We start from the raw sequence: 17,178 nt of genomic DNA on the forward strand, positions 1-17,178 counted from the left end.
TTCATTTTTGTTCAAGCTAATTCCTCTTCAAAAAGAAAAATATATTACTCATAGCAAACAGTTCCACGATTTTTGAAAAATATTAATTTTGCTACCACTTTGATGATTCTTGATTCTATGCAAAGCACTGGTCTCCTACTCAGTCAGGTCACCCCAGTGATGTCAGTTAAAAGCAATGCCCCAATGTGTCCCATACTGGCTACATTTCAAATAGCAAGATGCAGCAACAGATTCACTCCACTAAAATCCAATGCTCATTTTGCCTTTCAGCAACAATGGAGCATTTATTGCTCGTGGAGGCTGCTTTCATTGCAAAGTACTTCCTCTTATGATTTGTAGGGACACATTTGGGATCTCTCGGAGATTTTTTCCTAATATTACGATTGGCAATTTATTGAACTAGAATCACACGTGGTGGAAGACACTGGAAGTGAATAGGAAGTTGTTTTGTGCAAGAGAATCCTAATCACTGGGAACTGTTTTGGTACATAGGAGGTAAAGTCTGTCTGTGGCGGAGGCCCAAAGTAGGAGGTAACAAATCGATCACCATTAGATACTTAGCCAACTTTAGGCTACCAATCTGCTACCAGCCATCTTGCAATACCATTGAAGTAGAATTTATCCCATTGAATTTCTATACAATCGGGGCAAACAGAAAGTGCTATTGACCATTGGAACTCAAAACTTAATGGGAAGGAAAATGCAACTGTACAGCACACTGCAGCTCTTGGAGTGATTAGCAATTGGTTTCGTGAATTGGAATTCTGTGCTTGGATCAGACCCACATTTGCATTTGATTGTATTTTCTTGTCTTCCAGCCAACTGTCGAGATGAGTAATAGGATGCATAAATAAAACTTCAGAGACTTTTTATTACTGCACCTCAGCTTCTCTCATGAAATTGCTCTGAGTTGATGCACATTCAGATTTTGGAGAGGAAGTCACAGACAACATTACAGGCTAATTGGCATGTGACTAGCAACTTCAACGTGCATGAGAACGAGATGAAAAACCTAATGGAAAACAGCATGGCCTAACTGATTATATTTGTGAACAATGCTCAGTCAGGCACAGAAAATTAAACTACTCCAAAATGTACTGAAATTAAAATCTACAAGTAAATATCAATCAAACATTCCTTTTATTTAACGGGGTAATTAAAAAGAGAATTGCATCTTCTGTAGCACTTTCAAAAACCAAAATGAATAGCAATTAAGTTTAAAAGCTTTTACATTTTTGTGTCTCTTTGAAAATGCAGAAAGCATCAATGAGGGAATGAGAAGGGCAGAGTGATTGACAATGCATGGGCGTAAACAAACACCAATAGTTGTAATATTGGGTTTGTAAATAGAGACATTGGGCTGAATTTTACCGGCCCCTCGTTGCCACAGGTTGTGGTGCGAGGGCCGGTAAAATTCTGCGGGGAGAGGCCCGCCTCGACCCGCAACGTCAAGAAGGGCCTGCCGCATATTACCAGTGGCGGGGCAACCTCAGTGCGGCCCCCCCCTCCCCCGCCCGGCAGCTGGCCCTTCATACACATATGCAATTTATGCAAAATGAGGTGCAAATAAACTTACCTGCAGGCGGCGCCGTCCCACGCCGATTTTACGGCTGCCGTTCCGAGGCGAGATCCTGGTGAGGGTGGAGGAATAACATTTTCAGGACAGGAGGGGTGGGAGAGCAGGGGAATCACTTTTTATTGGATGTGGGGATGGCGAGAAGGAGTTGAAGGACAAAAGTTAGAAGGCTGGGGGGGGGGGTGGGGGGGGAAGTTTGGGTAGGGAAAAAGGCATATGTCGGTCATTTCGGGCATTGAAATGACCACTGCGGGGGGGGGGGGGGGGGGGGGGGGGAAGGGCCTCCACATCTTTATTATTTGTTAATAAAAATTTAAGAATGCTGCACCTTGAAAAATTAAAAGTAATTCTCAGGGCTTAAAGCCCATTAAAAAAGGCGCCAGCGTCTCCGCAGAGGCGCCGGACGCCATTGCCAGAAACGCGGCGGCCACCCCCTCTACGTCATCAGGGGCAGCGGCTCCACCTCCACCCCCTCTATTTAAATGAGCCCCCATGCATAATATCGCAGGGGCTCCTCGGCAGCACATCCATCTCGGAAGGCCGCCAAGTTGAAATTAAAATTCAGACCACAGAGTATAAAGGTAAAGAGATCATGCTAGAACTTTATAAAATCATTGGTTAGTCCTCAGCTGGAGCATTGCGGAGAATTCTGGGGCCATATTTCAGGAAAAATATAAAGCCTGAGAAAGGAGAGGAGATAGACAAGGATGTTACCAGAGATCAGGGATTTCAGTTACTAGGAGGGGTTGGAAAAGGAAGGACTGTTCCTCTAGGAACAGAGAAGGTTAATAGAGGTTTTCAAGATGATGAGAGGTTTTGAAAGAGCAGGTAGGGATCTGGTGAGTGGCTCAATAACCAGAGATCATTGATTTAAAATCACTAGCAGAAGATCTAGAGGGGAGATGAAGAGAATTTTTTTCACTCAGTGGAGAGTTGTCAGGATCTGGAACGCTCTACCTGAAAAAGGTGGTGGAAGCTGATTCCATCAAATAATTTTAAAATGGAATTGGACAGGTACTTGATAAAGCACTTACAAGGTTGCAGACAAAAAGCGGGAGCAAGGGACCAAGCACGGCTGCTCTTTAGAAGAGCCAGCACAGGCACGATAAGCTGAATGTCTCCTTTTATGTAATAAGTTGCTATGATTCTATAATTAACCTTTGATGGACCTGCCCTAACCCCATTCCACCCACCTTTTCCCAATTTCTCTCCCTTCTCTCAAAGACACTGAACATCAATACAGGTACCTCAGCCGGGACTGAGTTCCTTGCAGGATGTTTTGCTCGTGCTGTTGGGGAGGGTTTAAAACAAGTTTGGCAGGGGGATGGGGACCTGAGGGTAGACTCAGCTGGCACAAAATCAGAAATTAAAATGGAAGGCGAAAAATGAATGGATGAGTCTGGAAGAAAATAAAAAAAGTTTGGCAGTGCTCAAGGGTATCTATTTCAATGCAAGGAGTATAGAAAATAAAGAAGATAAGCTGAGTACACGGATAGACACGTGGCTGTATGATATCATAGCTATTACAGAAACATGGCTTAAGGAGGGACAGGAATGGCAGCTCAATGTTCCTGGTTACAGGGCTTTCAAACGCAATAGGGAGGAGGTTAAGAAAGGAGGGGGAGTGGCAATTTTGGTCAAGGAAACTATTACAGCTGTGAGGAGGGATGATATGTTGGAAGGTTCATCAAATGAGGCCATATGGATTGAACTAAGGAACAAAAAAGGGGCAATCACACTGCTGGGAGTGTACTATACACACCCAAACAGTCAGAGGGTGACAGAAGAGCAGATATGTTGGCAAATCTCTGAGAAGTGCAAGAACAATAGGGCAGTAATAGTAACAGATAGTAACAGATTTTAACTACCCCAATATTAACAAGGAAAGTTTTAGTGTGAAAGGAATTGAGAGAGCAGAATTCTCGAGGTGCATTCAGGAGAACCTTTTTGGCCAGTATGTAGCATGTCTAACAAGACCCAGTGCAGTTTTAGACTTAGTTTTAGGAAATGAAGATGGGCAGGTGGAAGGGTGGCAGTGGGAGAGCATTTTGGTGGTAGTAATCATAATTCAGTCAGTTTTAACATAATTATGGAAAAGGACTGAGATAGAACAGAGTTAGAGTTCTCAATTGGGGCAAGGCCAATTTTACTAAACTGAGGAGTGATGTAGTGAAAGTGGACTGGAAGCAGCTACTTGAAGGTAAATCAGGGTCAGAACAGTGGGAGGCAAAGAGGCGATTCAAGGGGTTCAGGGTAAACATGTTCCTACAAAGAAAAAGGATGAGGTGGCCAGATCTAGAGCCCCATGGATGTCAAGGAGCCTACAGGGTAAGATAAGGCAGAAAAGGAAAGCTTATGTCTGAGACCGAGAACTCAATACTACAGAAAGCCGAGAGGAGTATAGAAAGTGGAGCAGTGAAATCAAAAAGGAAATTAGGAAAGCAAAGAGAGGGCATGAAAGAATATTGGCAAGCAAAATCAAGGGGAACCCAATGATGTTTCGTTAATACATTAAGAGCAAGATGATAACTAAGGAGAGAGTAGGGCCGATAAAAGACCAAAAAGGTAACCTATGTGTAGAAGCAAAAGATGTTGGGATGGTTCTTAATGAATACTTTGTGTCTGTCTTCACAAACGAGGGGGACGATGCAACTACTGTAGTTAAGGAGGAGGAGTGTGAAGTATTGGATGTAATCAACATAGGGAGAGAGGAAGTATTAATGGGATTAGCATCCTTGAAAGTTGATAAATCACCAGGGCCAGATGAAATGTACCCCAGGCTGGTAAAAGAAGCAAGAGAGGAAATAGCAGAGGGTGATCATCATTTTCCAGTCCTCACTGGATACAGGTGTGGTGCCAGAGGATTGGAGAATTGCTAGCATTGTACCTCTGTTTAAAAAAGGAGCGAAGGATAGACCAAATAATTACAGGCCAGTCAGTCTAACCTCAGTAGTGGGCAAATTATTGGAATCTATTCTGAGAGACAGGATAAACTGTCACTTAGAAAGGCACAGGTTAATCAAGGATTGTCAGCATGGATTTGTTAAGGGAAGATCTTGTTTGACGAACTTGATCAAATTTTTTGAAGAAGTAACAAGGAAGATAGATGAGGGTATAGTGCAGTTGATGTGGTCTACATGGATTTTAACAAGGCTTCTGACAAGGTCCCACATGGCAGCCAAGGAAATTCAGCAAGGTGGATAAAAATTGTCTCAGTGGCAGGAAACAAAGGGTAATTGTTGACTGGAGGGCTGTTTCCAGTAGCGTTCTGATGGGTACTGGGTCCCCTGTTTTTTGTGGTGTATATTAACGATTTGGACATAAATGTAGGGGGCATGATCAAGAAGTCTGTGGACGACACAAAGATTGGCCGTGTGGTAGATAGCGAGGAGAATAGCTGTCGGCTGCAGGAAGATATTGATGGTCTGGTCAGATGGGCAGAAAAGCGGCAAATGGAATTCAACCCGGAGAAGTGTGAGGTGATACATTTGGGGAGCTCAAACAAGGCAAAGGAATACATGATCAAGGGAAAATACAGAGAGGTGTAGAGGAAGTAAGGGACCTTGGAGTGAATGCCCACAGAGCCCTGAAGGTAGCAGCTCAGGTCGATAAGGTGGTTAAGACGGCATATGGAATCCTTTCCTTTATTAGCCAAGGTGTAGAATACAAGAGCAGGGAGGTTATGCTGGAACTGTATAACTCATTGGTTAGGCCACAACTTGAGTAGTGTGTGCAGTTCTAGTCACCTCATTACAAAAAGGATGTAATTGCACTAGAGAGGGTACAGAGGAGATTTACGAGGATGTTGCCAGGACTGGAAAAATGTAGCTATGAGGAAAGATTGGATAGGCTGGGGTTGTTCTCCTTGGAACAGAGAAGGCTGAGGGGAGATCTGATTGAAATGTACAACATTTTGAGGGGCCTGGATAGAGTGGAGGTGAAGGGTCTATTCGCCTTAGTAGAGAGGTCAGTGATGAGGGGGCACAGATTTAAAGTGATTGGTAGAAAAATTAGAGGGGAGATGAGGAAAAACTTTTTCACCCAGAGGGCAGTGATGGTCTGGAACTCACTGCCTGAAAGGGTAGTCGAGGCAGAGACCCTCAATTCATTCAAAAGGATTCTGGATATGCACCTCAAGTGCCGTAAGCTGCAGGGCTACGGACTAAATTCTGGAAGGTGGGATTAGAATAGGTGTATTGTGTTTGGGCCGGCACAGACACGATGGGCCAAATGGCCTCTTTCTGCAGCTTAAACTTTCTGTGATTCTATGATTCAAACAAGCACCATTACCTCAAACAAGCAGTTCTAGAGCTTATGGTCTCGGCTGGTGAAGGCATGGCTGCCATCAGTGGAGCAGTGAAAATCGGGGATGCACAAAAGGCCAAAACTGGAGAAGTGCAGGCAGAGATCTCAAAGGGCCCAAAAAATAAATTTAGTTAAAAGAAAAATGTTGAATTTAACTATATTTCTTTTTAATCACTTATTTTAAGGGACTCAAATGTTAAGGTTTGCGCTTTGAAGGAACATCTCATTGCCTCTAAAGCACTAGACTTCCTAAGTTTAAAAATGTTCAATTTTGCAGATTTAAATTTTTTGTAGGTGCTAAATATCTGTCCTCTGCATCAGGATGAATGCGGTCATTAGAAACTTCCTGTGCTCATTAAGTTACAAAAGTGCAAAAGGGCAGCCAGCCGAGAGACTATCATAGCAACATTTTAGATTCTGTCGGCACTTGATTCAGGATCTAATATTCCCACTTCATCCCATGTTATTTTTAATGCAGCAGAGTGTTACAAAAGTGAGACATCGCCAAAGAATTCAATGGTTAAAATATTCAGCTGAGCAATTTGGAGATTAATAGAATCATATAACCTTACAGCACAGAATGAGACCATTCCACCCATCTTGTCTGTGCTGGTTCTTTGAAAGAGCTGTCCCAAACCCCCTGCTTTTTGTACCCTAACCCTGCAAATAAGTCCTCTTTACATACCTGTTCAATTACCTTTTGAAAGGTTCCATGGAATCTGATTCCAGTACTCTTTCAGGTAACACATTCCCTATCTTAACAAGCCTCTGTGTGAAAAGATTTCTAATTTCTCCTCGAGTTGTCTTATCTTTTTTTGGAAGTCTATGACCTTTGGTTACCAACCTACATGCTGTACCAAAACACTCATGATTTTGAATTAGGTCACCCCTTAACCTTCTTTAAGGAGAACAACCAAAGTTTCTCTAATCTTTCCACATAACTGAAGTCCCTCATCCCTGGTGTCATCCTGGTAAACCTCCTCTGTACCCTCTCCAAAGCCTTCCTAAAATGTGGTGCCCAGAACTGTAAACAATACTCCAGCTAAAGCCTAACCAGCGATTGGTAAATGTTTAGAATGAATATAAAAACAAGGAAGTCAATGTCCCTATTTACAATGTTGAGTATCCCATACAGTTTCTTCACCACCTTATCAACTTGTCCTGCCACTTTCAAAGATTTGTGAATGTGCAGCTCCAGGTGCCTCTGTTTTGCATCCCCCTCAAAATAGTACCATTTAGATAATACTGCCTCTCTATATTGTTTCTCCCAAACTGCATCATTTCACACGTCTCTGTATAAATTGCCATCTTCCATGTGTTTGCCCATTTCACCAGTCTGTCCATGTCCTCCTGAGGTCTGCTCCATCCTGTTCATAATTTACTATGGCCCAGATTTTGTAATCAGCAGCAAACTAATAGCCCTTGCGTTCATTATGCTTACAACTGCTAGCTGACTTTTCGTGGGGTTTTGCGTAGACTCTACTGGGGATCTGGGACCTGTGTGAGCAACGTAAGCAAAAACCTGCCTTTTTAATCCAATCAGATTGATGAATCCTCACAGAGACATGCAGAGTCTGAATCAGGAAGTATAAGTTAGAATGTTTAATTCAATGTAAAATCATATATAGAAAGAGAAATAAACAGAGGGAAAGAAAGATTGGACTGAGTGTGAGAGATAAAAGAGACAAAGCAAAAACATTTTACTTTTTAATTATATAATATCTCCAACAATAATTACAATCTGAAAGAATGAAACTGTATACTTGTAAAAATTATGTTTCAGTGCCAGAGATTTTGTTTGGGAGTAATTTAGACTTGCCACACTATTAAAAATTCACTTCCACTTGAATGGACAAAGCCTACCTTTTTCTGGTGTGGTTATCATGTATCTGGTGGTGAATTAAAAGATCACCCCCTCCCCCACTTCATCTGTTCGAATGCCAAGTCCCACAGGGAGGTACCAGTCTAGCAAATCAAACAACTACTTCTTGATTTTCACATTTAAAAACGCATGTGCAGATGCTGGAAGTAGTTGCTGTATTTACTCCTGAATAACGATGAGTGGTGATAGCCTCAGAATTATTCTTACCACAAAATCCTGACCTATGTAGCCAACTTCAAAATTGTACTCCCTATTCTCAAGTTGAGATCATTTATATATAACAAGAAAAGCAAACTCTGAGAGACTGCACTGTATACTTCTTTCCAATCAGTACACCACTATTCTCTGCCTCATATTACTCACCCAAGTTACCACAACCCCTTTAATACCATGTGCTTCTACTTTGAGTAAGTCTGTTATGAGGTACTTAATTAAATGCCTTTTGAAAGTCCATGCATACATCCACTACAAAACCTTCATCAATCCTCTCTGTTACTTCAAAGAATTCAATTATGTTAGGCAGATACAATTGGCCTTTAACAAATCTGTGCTGGCTCTTCCTTATTAACCCAAGCTTCTCCCAAGTGAGAATTAATTTTGTCCTTGAAAATGGTCTCTGTTAAGTTTCCCCTCCCTGATATTAGATTGAATGGCCTCTAGTTACTAGGTTTATCCCTCTCCCTTTTTTGCATGGTGGTCGGGGTGGGGTGGGGCGGGGCGGGGGGAGTAACATCAAGAATGATCCATTCTGAAAGATTATGATCAGAGCTTCAATAATCTCATCCTTGCTTCCGTCAGTAACCAATGAAGCATCCCACTTGAACCAGGTGACTTGCTAACTTTGAGCAATACCAAACTATTTAGTATGTCCTTTCCAACTACTTTTATCCTATTCAATATTTCTACTCCCCCATCTTTACCGCGACATTAATTTAATTCCCATCTTATGCACAGTACCACAGTCAAACCCCCTGCCTCCACAAGATTTCCTTTATCATCCCTAATTGGCCCCATTTCTTCAACTGTCCTTTTTTTTTTATAAGTTTGTAAAAGATTTTTTCATTCCCTTTTATGTTACCTACTGATCTTTCTCGTGCTCTCTGTTTGCCTTTCTTACACCCTTTTTCAATTTCAATTGCATGCTCTGTGCTCTTCCTGATTTTCCACTCTACTCTGTACCTGACACTTGTCATTAGCTTTTTCTGTTTTATTTTAACCTCTATCTTCACCATCCAGGGAACTTTAACCTTTGTTGCCCCATCTTTCCCCCTTAGGGGAATATGCTTAGCTTGTACCTGCACTATCTCCGTCTTGAAGGCCTGCCATTGCTCATTTACTGTGTTCCCGGCCAATCTTTGTTTCCAGTCTACCTGTGCTCAATCCCTTTTCAAATCACTGAAATTGACTCCATTCCAATTGGGTATTTTCACTACTGATTTTTCTTTGTCCCTTTCCGTAAATACTTTAACCCTAATTATATTATGATCACCATTACCCAGATGGTCTCTCATTGAAACAAACTCCATTTGCCCCACTTCACTCCCCAGAACTAAATGCAGTACTGCTTCCTTTCCCATTAGGCCAGAAAGAAGCTGATTAATAATGTTCACCTGTACATATTTTAGGAATCCTTTACCCTCCTTGCCCTTTACTCTGTGTTTTCCCCATTCCATATTAAGGTAATTAAAGTCCCCTATCCTCTATTATTTTTACATTTCTCTGAAACTTGCCTACAGGTATGCTCCTCTATCTCTTTCTCACTAGTTGAGGGTCTATAGTAAATTTTCAACAATGTAGCTCCTCCTTTTCTGTTTCGTAATTCTAAGCAAACAGATTCAATCTTTAAATCCTCTCACATATCATCCCTCTATGACGATTCTAAAATAAAATGGCAGTTGCATTTGAATTTATCTTGACTGCCCAACACACAAGAGAAAATTTATAACTATGCTCTCAGCTGGCCTTCCCAGCAGTATTTTCTCAGTACTCCATCACTGCAGAGCCATTTTGGATTCAAGCATGTTGCTGTGGAGTTTGCCCCTGAACACTGCAGATACATTTCAGAGCACCAGTAGAGGATCAGTGACGAGTGCTAGACAACCACACTTGCACATATTTGAAAATCAGTGCAACTTTCAATTTCTGGCTGCAGGCTTTGCGATAACTGGGAGGTAGCAATGTCACCCCACTTCCAGTTGGAAGGCGCAACTGCCTTCAGAGGTAGTTCAGAAAGCCATTTCCTGATGTGATTCTCAACAGCACTGCCTCATTTATTTCAGAGCATTACCATCACAATTGGGTCCGCTGTCAATAACAGCTGTAATATTTGCCTGTACACAGGGTTACTGACAATAATAATGCAGAAATCATGAAATATGATTTAACAACTAATGCAGTATGCATGCACTGCCTTGTCAAACAAGGACAGGATAGGCAACTGTCTTCTGTTTGCCAGCATCATCACTTGCATTACATTGGGAAGGGAAATGGCAACAGAAACATTAAAGTAGCTCTGTTCATGGAAAACCACTGATGAAAGTATCTTAGAACTTTCACTTGTACAAAATTCATCAATGTTGTTTTGGTGCCTGTACCAAAGCAAAAGGAACAATGTGGATTTGATTGAAATTATCCCACATTCTCATTAATAACTCGAAAAAACATTGTTTTGTCTCCATTCAAACAAGAAGGATAGTTCCTTTATACAAATAAGATATTGGCCAGGAGTTTGGCTTTGGGAGTAATCAACAATCCAGGTGCAAATGGCGCTCAAGTTTGTGCTAATTTTGCAAAGTGCATTTTTTTTGCTCAAATTTCCACTCAAACTCATTTGCATATCACTGAAGATAAAATCTTCCATAAACCAGTGCAAAATCAGATGTAATTAGAACATAATTTTTAAAAATCTTCTTCATTAAAAAAAATTCTATGATATTTTGAAGAATGGTAACCTGATGCAATTTTATTCTTTTGGGCCTCCTTATCTCGAGAGACAATGGATACGCGCCTGGAGGTGGTCAGTGGTTTGTGAAGCAGCGCCTGGAGTGGCTATAAAGGCCAATTCTGGAGTGACAGGCTCTTCCACAGGTGCTGCAGAGAAATTTGTTTGTTGGGGCTGTTGCACAGTTGGCTCTCCCCTTGCGCCTCTGTCTTTTTTCCTGCCAACTACTAAGTCTCTTCGACTCGCCACAATTTAGCCCTGTCTTTATGGCTGCCCGCCAGCTCTGGCGAATGCTGGCAACTGACTCCCACGACTTGTGATCAATGTCACACGATTTCATGTCGCGTTTGCAGACGTCTTTATAACGGAGACATGGACGGCCGGTGGGTCTGATACCAGTGGCGAGCTCGCTGTACAATGTGTCTTTGGGGATCCTGCCATCTTCCATGCGGCTCACATGGCCAAGCCATCTCAAGCGCCGCAAACTCAGTAGTGTGTATAAGCTGGGGGTGTTGGCCGCTTCAAGGACTTGTGTGTTGGAGATATAGTCCTGCCACCTGATGCCAAGTATTCTCCGAAGGCAGCGAAGATGGAATGAATTGAGACGTCGCTCTTGGCTGGCATACGTTGTCCAGGCCTCGCTGCCGTAGAGCAAGGTACTGAGGACACAGGCCTGATACACTCGGACTTTTGTGTTCCGTGTCAGTGCGCCATTTTCCCACACTCTCTTGGCCAGTCTGGACATAGCAGTGGAAGCCTTACCCATGCGCTTGTTGATTTCTGCATCTAGAGACAGGTTACTGGTGATAGTTGAGCCTAGGTAGGTGAACTCTTGAACCACTTCCAGAGCGTGGTCGCCAATATTGATGGATGGAGCATTTCTGACATCCTGCCCCATGATGTTCGTTTTCTTGAGGCTGATGGTTAGGCCAAATTCATTGCAGGCAGACGCAAACCTGTCGATGAGACTCTGCAGGCATTCTTCAGTGTGAGATGTTAAAGCAGCATCGTCAGCAAAGAGGAGTTCTCTGATGAGGACTTTCCGTACTTTGGACTTCGCTCTTAGACGGGCAAGGTTGAACAACCTGCCCCCTGATCTTGTGTGGAGGAAAATTCCTTCTTCAGAGGATTTGAACGCATGTGAAAGCAGCAGGGAGAAGAAAATCCCAAAAAGTGTGGGTGCGAGAACACAGCCCTGTTTCACACCACTCAGGATAGGAAAGGGCTCTGATGAGGAGCCACCATGTTGAATTGTGCCTTTCATATTGTCATGGAATGAGGTGATGATACTTAGTAGCTTTGGTGGACATCCGATCTTTTCTAGTAGTCTGAAGAGACCACGTCTGCTGACGAGGTCAAAGGCTTTGGTGAGATCAATGAAAGCAATGTAGAGGGGCATCTGTTGTTCACGGCATTTCTCCTGTATCTGACGAAGGGAGAACAGCATGTCAATAGTCGATCTCTCTGCACGAAAGCCACACTGTGCCTCAGGGTAGACGCGCTCGGCCAGCTTCTGGAGCCTGTTCAGAGCGACTCGAGCAAAGACTTTCCCCACTATGCTGAGCAGGGAGATTCCACGGTAGTTGTTGCAGTCACCGCGGTCACCTTTGTTTTTATAGAGGGTGATGATGTTGGCATCGCGCATGTCCTGGGGTACTGCTCCCTCGTCCCAGCACAGGCATAGCAGTTCATGTAGTGCTGAGAGTATAGCAGGCTTGGCACTCTTGATTATTTCAGGGGTAATGCTGTCCTTCCCAGGGGCTTTTCCATTGGCTAGAGAATCAATGGCATCACTGAGTTCCGATTTGGTTGGCTGTATGTCCAGCTCATCCATGACTGGTAGAGGCTGGGCTGCATTGAGGGCAGTCTCAGTGACAGCATTCTCCCTGGAGTACAGTTCTAGGTAGTGCTCAACCCAGCGGTCCATCTGTTTGCGTTGGTCAGTGATTATGTCCCCCGATTTAGATTTGAGGGGGGTGATCTTCTTGATGGTTGGCCCAAGAGCTCTCTTCATGCCATCATACATTCCTCTGATGTTTCCGGTGTCTGAGGCCAGCTGAATATGACTGCATAGGTGTTGCCAGTAGTCGTTTGCGCAACGCCTAGCTGTTCTTTGTGCAGTACTTCTGGCTGCTTTAAGTGCTGCGGATGTTAAATCGCTGGGGGCTTTCTTGTAGTTCAAAAGTGCAATGCGCTTAGCGGCTATGACAGGTTCCAGCTCTTCATTATGAGATTGAAACCAGTCTGCATTTCTCTTCGCACTTTTGCCGTAGGTGGTCAAAGCTGACTCATAGATGGCGTCTCTGATGTGGGCCCACTTGGTCTCAGCATCCCCTGTGGGAGTGTTTTGAAGGGCTGTTACAAGTGAATTTAGAAATTTTTGTAACAGCTGTGGGTGAGAAATTCTGCTCGTGTTGATGCGCGGGTGGCCCTTCTGCTTGGAATGATGCAACTTCTTTGGTCTGAGTCTAACCTTGCTACACACCAGGGAGTGGTCGGTGTCGCAGTCCGCACTGTGGAAGCTGCGTGTGATTTGAACACTGTTTAAGGCGGCTCGCCTTGTGACAATGAGGTCTAGCTGGTGCCAACGACGTGATCTTGGGTGCCTCCATGAAACCTGGTCACAGGGTTTAGTGTGAAAGAACGAGTTGGTGATGCAGAGGTTATGATAGGTACACAACTCAAGCAGTCTCTGCCCGTTCTCATTCATCCTTCCAACGCCATAGCGCCCAAGGCAGGAGGGCCATGAGTCATGGTCGGCCCCAACCCTGGCATTAAAGTCCCCCAGCAGGAATAGGTGTTCGGTGTTGGGGATGCTGCTAATGATGTTATGGAGTTGTTCATAGAACTGGTCTTTAGCTTCAGGTGCGGAGCAGAGTGTTGGAGCATAGATGCTGAGTAGGTGTACTGGACCAGAGGTGGTGAGCAGTCGGATGGACAGTATGCGTTCCGAGCCATTTGAGGGAGGCTCTATCATGCTGAGCAAGGAGTTTCTGATGGCGAAGCCCACTCCATGCTGTCTTGGTTCTTCAGGATCCCTGCCCTGCCAGAAGAAGGTGTAGTCTTGCTCTGCTAGAGAGCCACTCGCGGGGAGGCGAGTCTCCTGAAGTGCTGCAATGTCCACATTGAATCTACTGAGCTCGTTGTTAATGATGGCGGTCTTCCGAGAATCGTTGATTTGTGTAAGGTCTTCCGACAGGCCAGGACACATAGTTCTGACGTTCCAGCTTGCAAAGCGAAGGGCTGGTACCTTCTTTCCTTTTTTCATGTTGTTTGGTGCGGTGTATCAGTCCACCTTTCGGGCAATGACCCTGAGCTCCAAGCACCCATTGAAGCAGGCAGACTGTGGCGGGACAGAACCTTATTGACCGGGGGCTGCCCGGTTTGAGGCGGGCGGTAGCTGTCCAGTGAGGTGCAATGACCTCTCCCACCGACAAAGGCAACCCGTGGCGCCCAGTTTCTACGCCAATTTATCTGGACTTATAACCCGTAACTGCTGCCTTCCGTGTTGTTTTAGTCGCTGTGAGGCAACTATGGAGTGACCTCTCCATGGCGCATGCCTGGGCAAATTTATGGAGGTTGAGAGTTGCCCAGTCATCAAAACCCCCCTCTCGGCCTTTCTGGTGGGGTCCAAAGGAGTGCAGGACACGACGTTTGGCACCAGTATGGCTGCAGGAACTGCCGGAAACATGCCAAAGGTAACACATGACCGCCTACGGGGTTCCGCTCCGGATTTTCTGTTAGGGTTTACTCCCTTAGCCTTGGTCTCTCCCGAGACGCCCACAAGGCAGTGGGGTTGTTGGGGCCCCTACACAGGTGTAGGATGGTGCCGGTGGGAGGAGGGGATGCAAGGGGGAGGGGTAGAGGGAGGGGGTGGGGGGGGGGGGGGTGCAGGGGAAGGGGGTGCGGGGTGAAGATGGTGCGAGGGGGGGGCGGGCTGGGACGGGGTTGTGAGGGGGTGAGCTGAGAGGGTGGAGCAGGGAAGGGGACGGGGGTGGGGGGGGGTGGAAGGGGGGTAAAGGGGGGGGGGGGAGGGGGGGTGGAATCTGGTGCAGGTAATAAGCCATTTCCTCAGTGCCCACCATCGACGTCCGGAAAGCTCATCCACGTCCTTCGGGAGGTGAAGCATCATTTGGCAGACTTAGAGGTGATTACATTTGCTAAGGGTTTTTTTTTGCAGTGGTTTAAATAAAGGCATGCAGCATTGCCGACAGTGTGCTGCAGATGCTCTCCGAGCCATCTCCCGCGGGCGCTTTGAAGTTGCGGCCGGGGGGGCCGTTCGTGGATGTTTTGGGTGTTCGGGGCACCTTTTCACAGGACTTCTCTCGGGTCCCGCAGCTCCTTCTTCACCTCAATGGACTTACCGCATGCTGTGGCTGCAGACACTCTGGACTGTGAAGACAGCAGGATCGGAGATTTAAGTATCGGCAGCTGTGCTCGTCAGTTTCATCCGGATCAATTTCATTGAGAAAACAAAGAGCAGGTGTGGCTGGGGGAGGGCAGTGGGCCCAGGTAACATAAACTAAACTAACTGTTAACTTTTAGATCGGGCTAAAATGAACTGATTTAAAGAGCCAGGGGAATTTAAACAGTTTAAGAGGGCAGATTGGGGGAGAAAACGTTAGGGATGGGAGCAGATGGCCATGGATAGAGTATCTATCCATGGCAATTTTATTAATACAGATGGAAATGGATTTTACCACAAAAAGTAAGCATTTTCAATTGGAGTGTCTAATCCCTCATGAGTAACCCATTTTTAAATAACTTAAAATGGCTTTCAAGAAGTCATATAAAACCATTTATTAGTTATACTGGTGGACCACAGTCTGTTTCCTGGCAAACTAATAAAAAAAGATATTTAAATGTTTTTTATTAGTGCTCTAGAACCTAAAGAGAAAGCTTAATTTTAAGAGCCTCCAGCCAAACAGGTGCAATTAGCAGAAACTCACCAAGGTGATTAATTCAATTTGAGGACATGGGCAGTTATGTGCGTGGAGCCGATTTCCAGTGCAACATTTTTTTTTAAACAAACACAAAAGATCGTGCAAACTCAATTTGTGCTGGCACTTGAAATGCCTTGATCTTTTGGCTGATTTTGGTGAGAACACCTCACGCAAACTCCAGGACAACATTCTAAACCGTACGAATGTGATTTAATTTGTACCTAAAATTAGGTTAATTAGAATAAATACATTCTGTTGCAATGCAAATTCCACAGGCCATACTTCTACAAAGATTCAAGATTCTATGTGCTGTCAAAACAAAATGAGAATGTTGAAGAGCATTAATATTGCCTGATTTGCACATGTAAAAATACATCAATTGAAAATCAACATTTTGTATGTAGGTTCTAGGGTTAATAGCAGAAAATGACCAAGTTAGGATAACAATGTGAGCAGAAAGCAATGTGAGGTAACCAGTATAGACAGCACAACATGCGTTATAATGACCAAGGAGCTAGCTACAGAATGGCCCAGAAGCGCAACTGCGCAGTGCGTGTTTCCCAGATGCTAACTGACCCCTAAGCTCCAACATGGAAGGCAGGAAGCTCACATTCATTACAAGCTGGAAGTGCACCTCTCATCATATTGGTGTAGGCAAAAAGAATCAGTATTTAGGACCCATGTCTGAAACATGCAATTTAAATAAAGGGCTTAACACATGTATAAAGCCTCCTCTGTAATACTACGTTGCCATGCATTCAGGAAAACCAGGTCTATATGCTGTCTAATAAATTGTCCTTGAAGGGATCACTGTAACTATAGAAGAGGTATATTCATCTCCCATCCCCGAAACCTCACCATGTTAAAATAAAGACTCATCACACTGTATCTGACAAACTTATTTTATTCTTAAACCCCGTGTCTTGGACAGGAAGTGAGGACAGCAAATATTTAAAGAAAGCACCTAATTGAAGGAAAATGTGGCTCTTAGATGCAATCTTGCAACTGTTTGTGAGCCTGTATGCAATCACAACTACCTCTGTGCAAGTACTTGCATAAATGGTGTTTGAGACGCTGGACATGAAACACCTTTATCCCCAGTCTCCGAGCTCCATTCAAAGTAATAATCCATTACCACTGAAATGCTGCTCAAGATGAATGTGGAAATCAGCAGCAAGCATTAAAAGAATGCTGACAGCAAAATCTGTAATGAATGAGCTAACAAGTATAAACCGTTGTGCCTACCACTATTAGGAAACCACTTTAAAAATGGACTGAAATTGGTACATGCTGTTAAGCTGGCTTTACACACACAGCAAAATAAAACTGGTTCTGTGCATGCCTTTTTGTGAAATTATATCTCGCTCAGGAAATTATTCTACAACCAGTAGTAATGATATAACCCAGCAGAGTACAAAACACTCCTATTCACTGCAGATCAATTAGTAAAATGGACCATTTTCTCTAATGGCTTAAACTCTGATCCATAATCATTACCCTTGTAGTTTCTCTAGACTTCTCTCGCATTTAA

At 44.1% G+C, this 17,178-nt stretch overlaps 1 protein-coding gene across 13 annotated transcripts in view; it reads right to left on the minus strand.

The window, feature by feature from the left end:
- Nucleotides 1–17,178, minus strand: part of LOC137373900 (alpha-(1,6)-fucosyltransferase) — a 904,043-nt gene that overhangs the window by 266,098 nt on the left and 620,767 nt on the right. The window lies entirely within an intron of this gene.

This window comes from Heterodontus francisci, chromosome 9, assembly GCF_036365525.1.
Source record: "Heterodontus francisci isolate sHetFra1 chromosome 9, sHetFra1.hap1, whole genome shotgun sequence".
NCBI classification, from domain to species: domain Eukaryota; kingdom Metazoa; phylum Chordata; class Chondrichthyes; order Heterodontiformes; family Heterodontidae; genus Heterodontus; species Heterodontus francisci.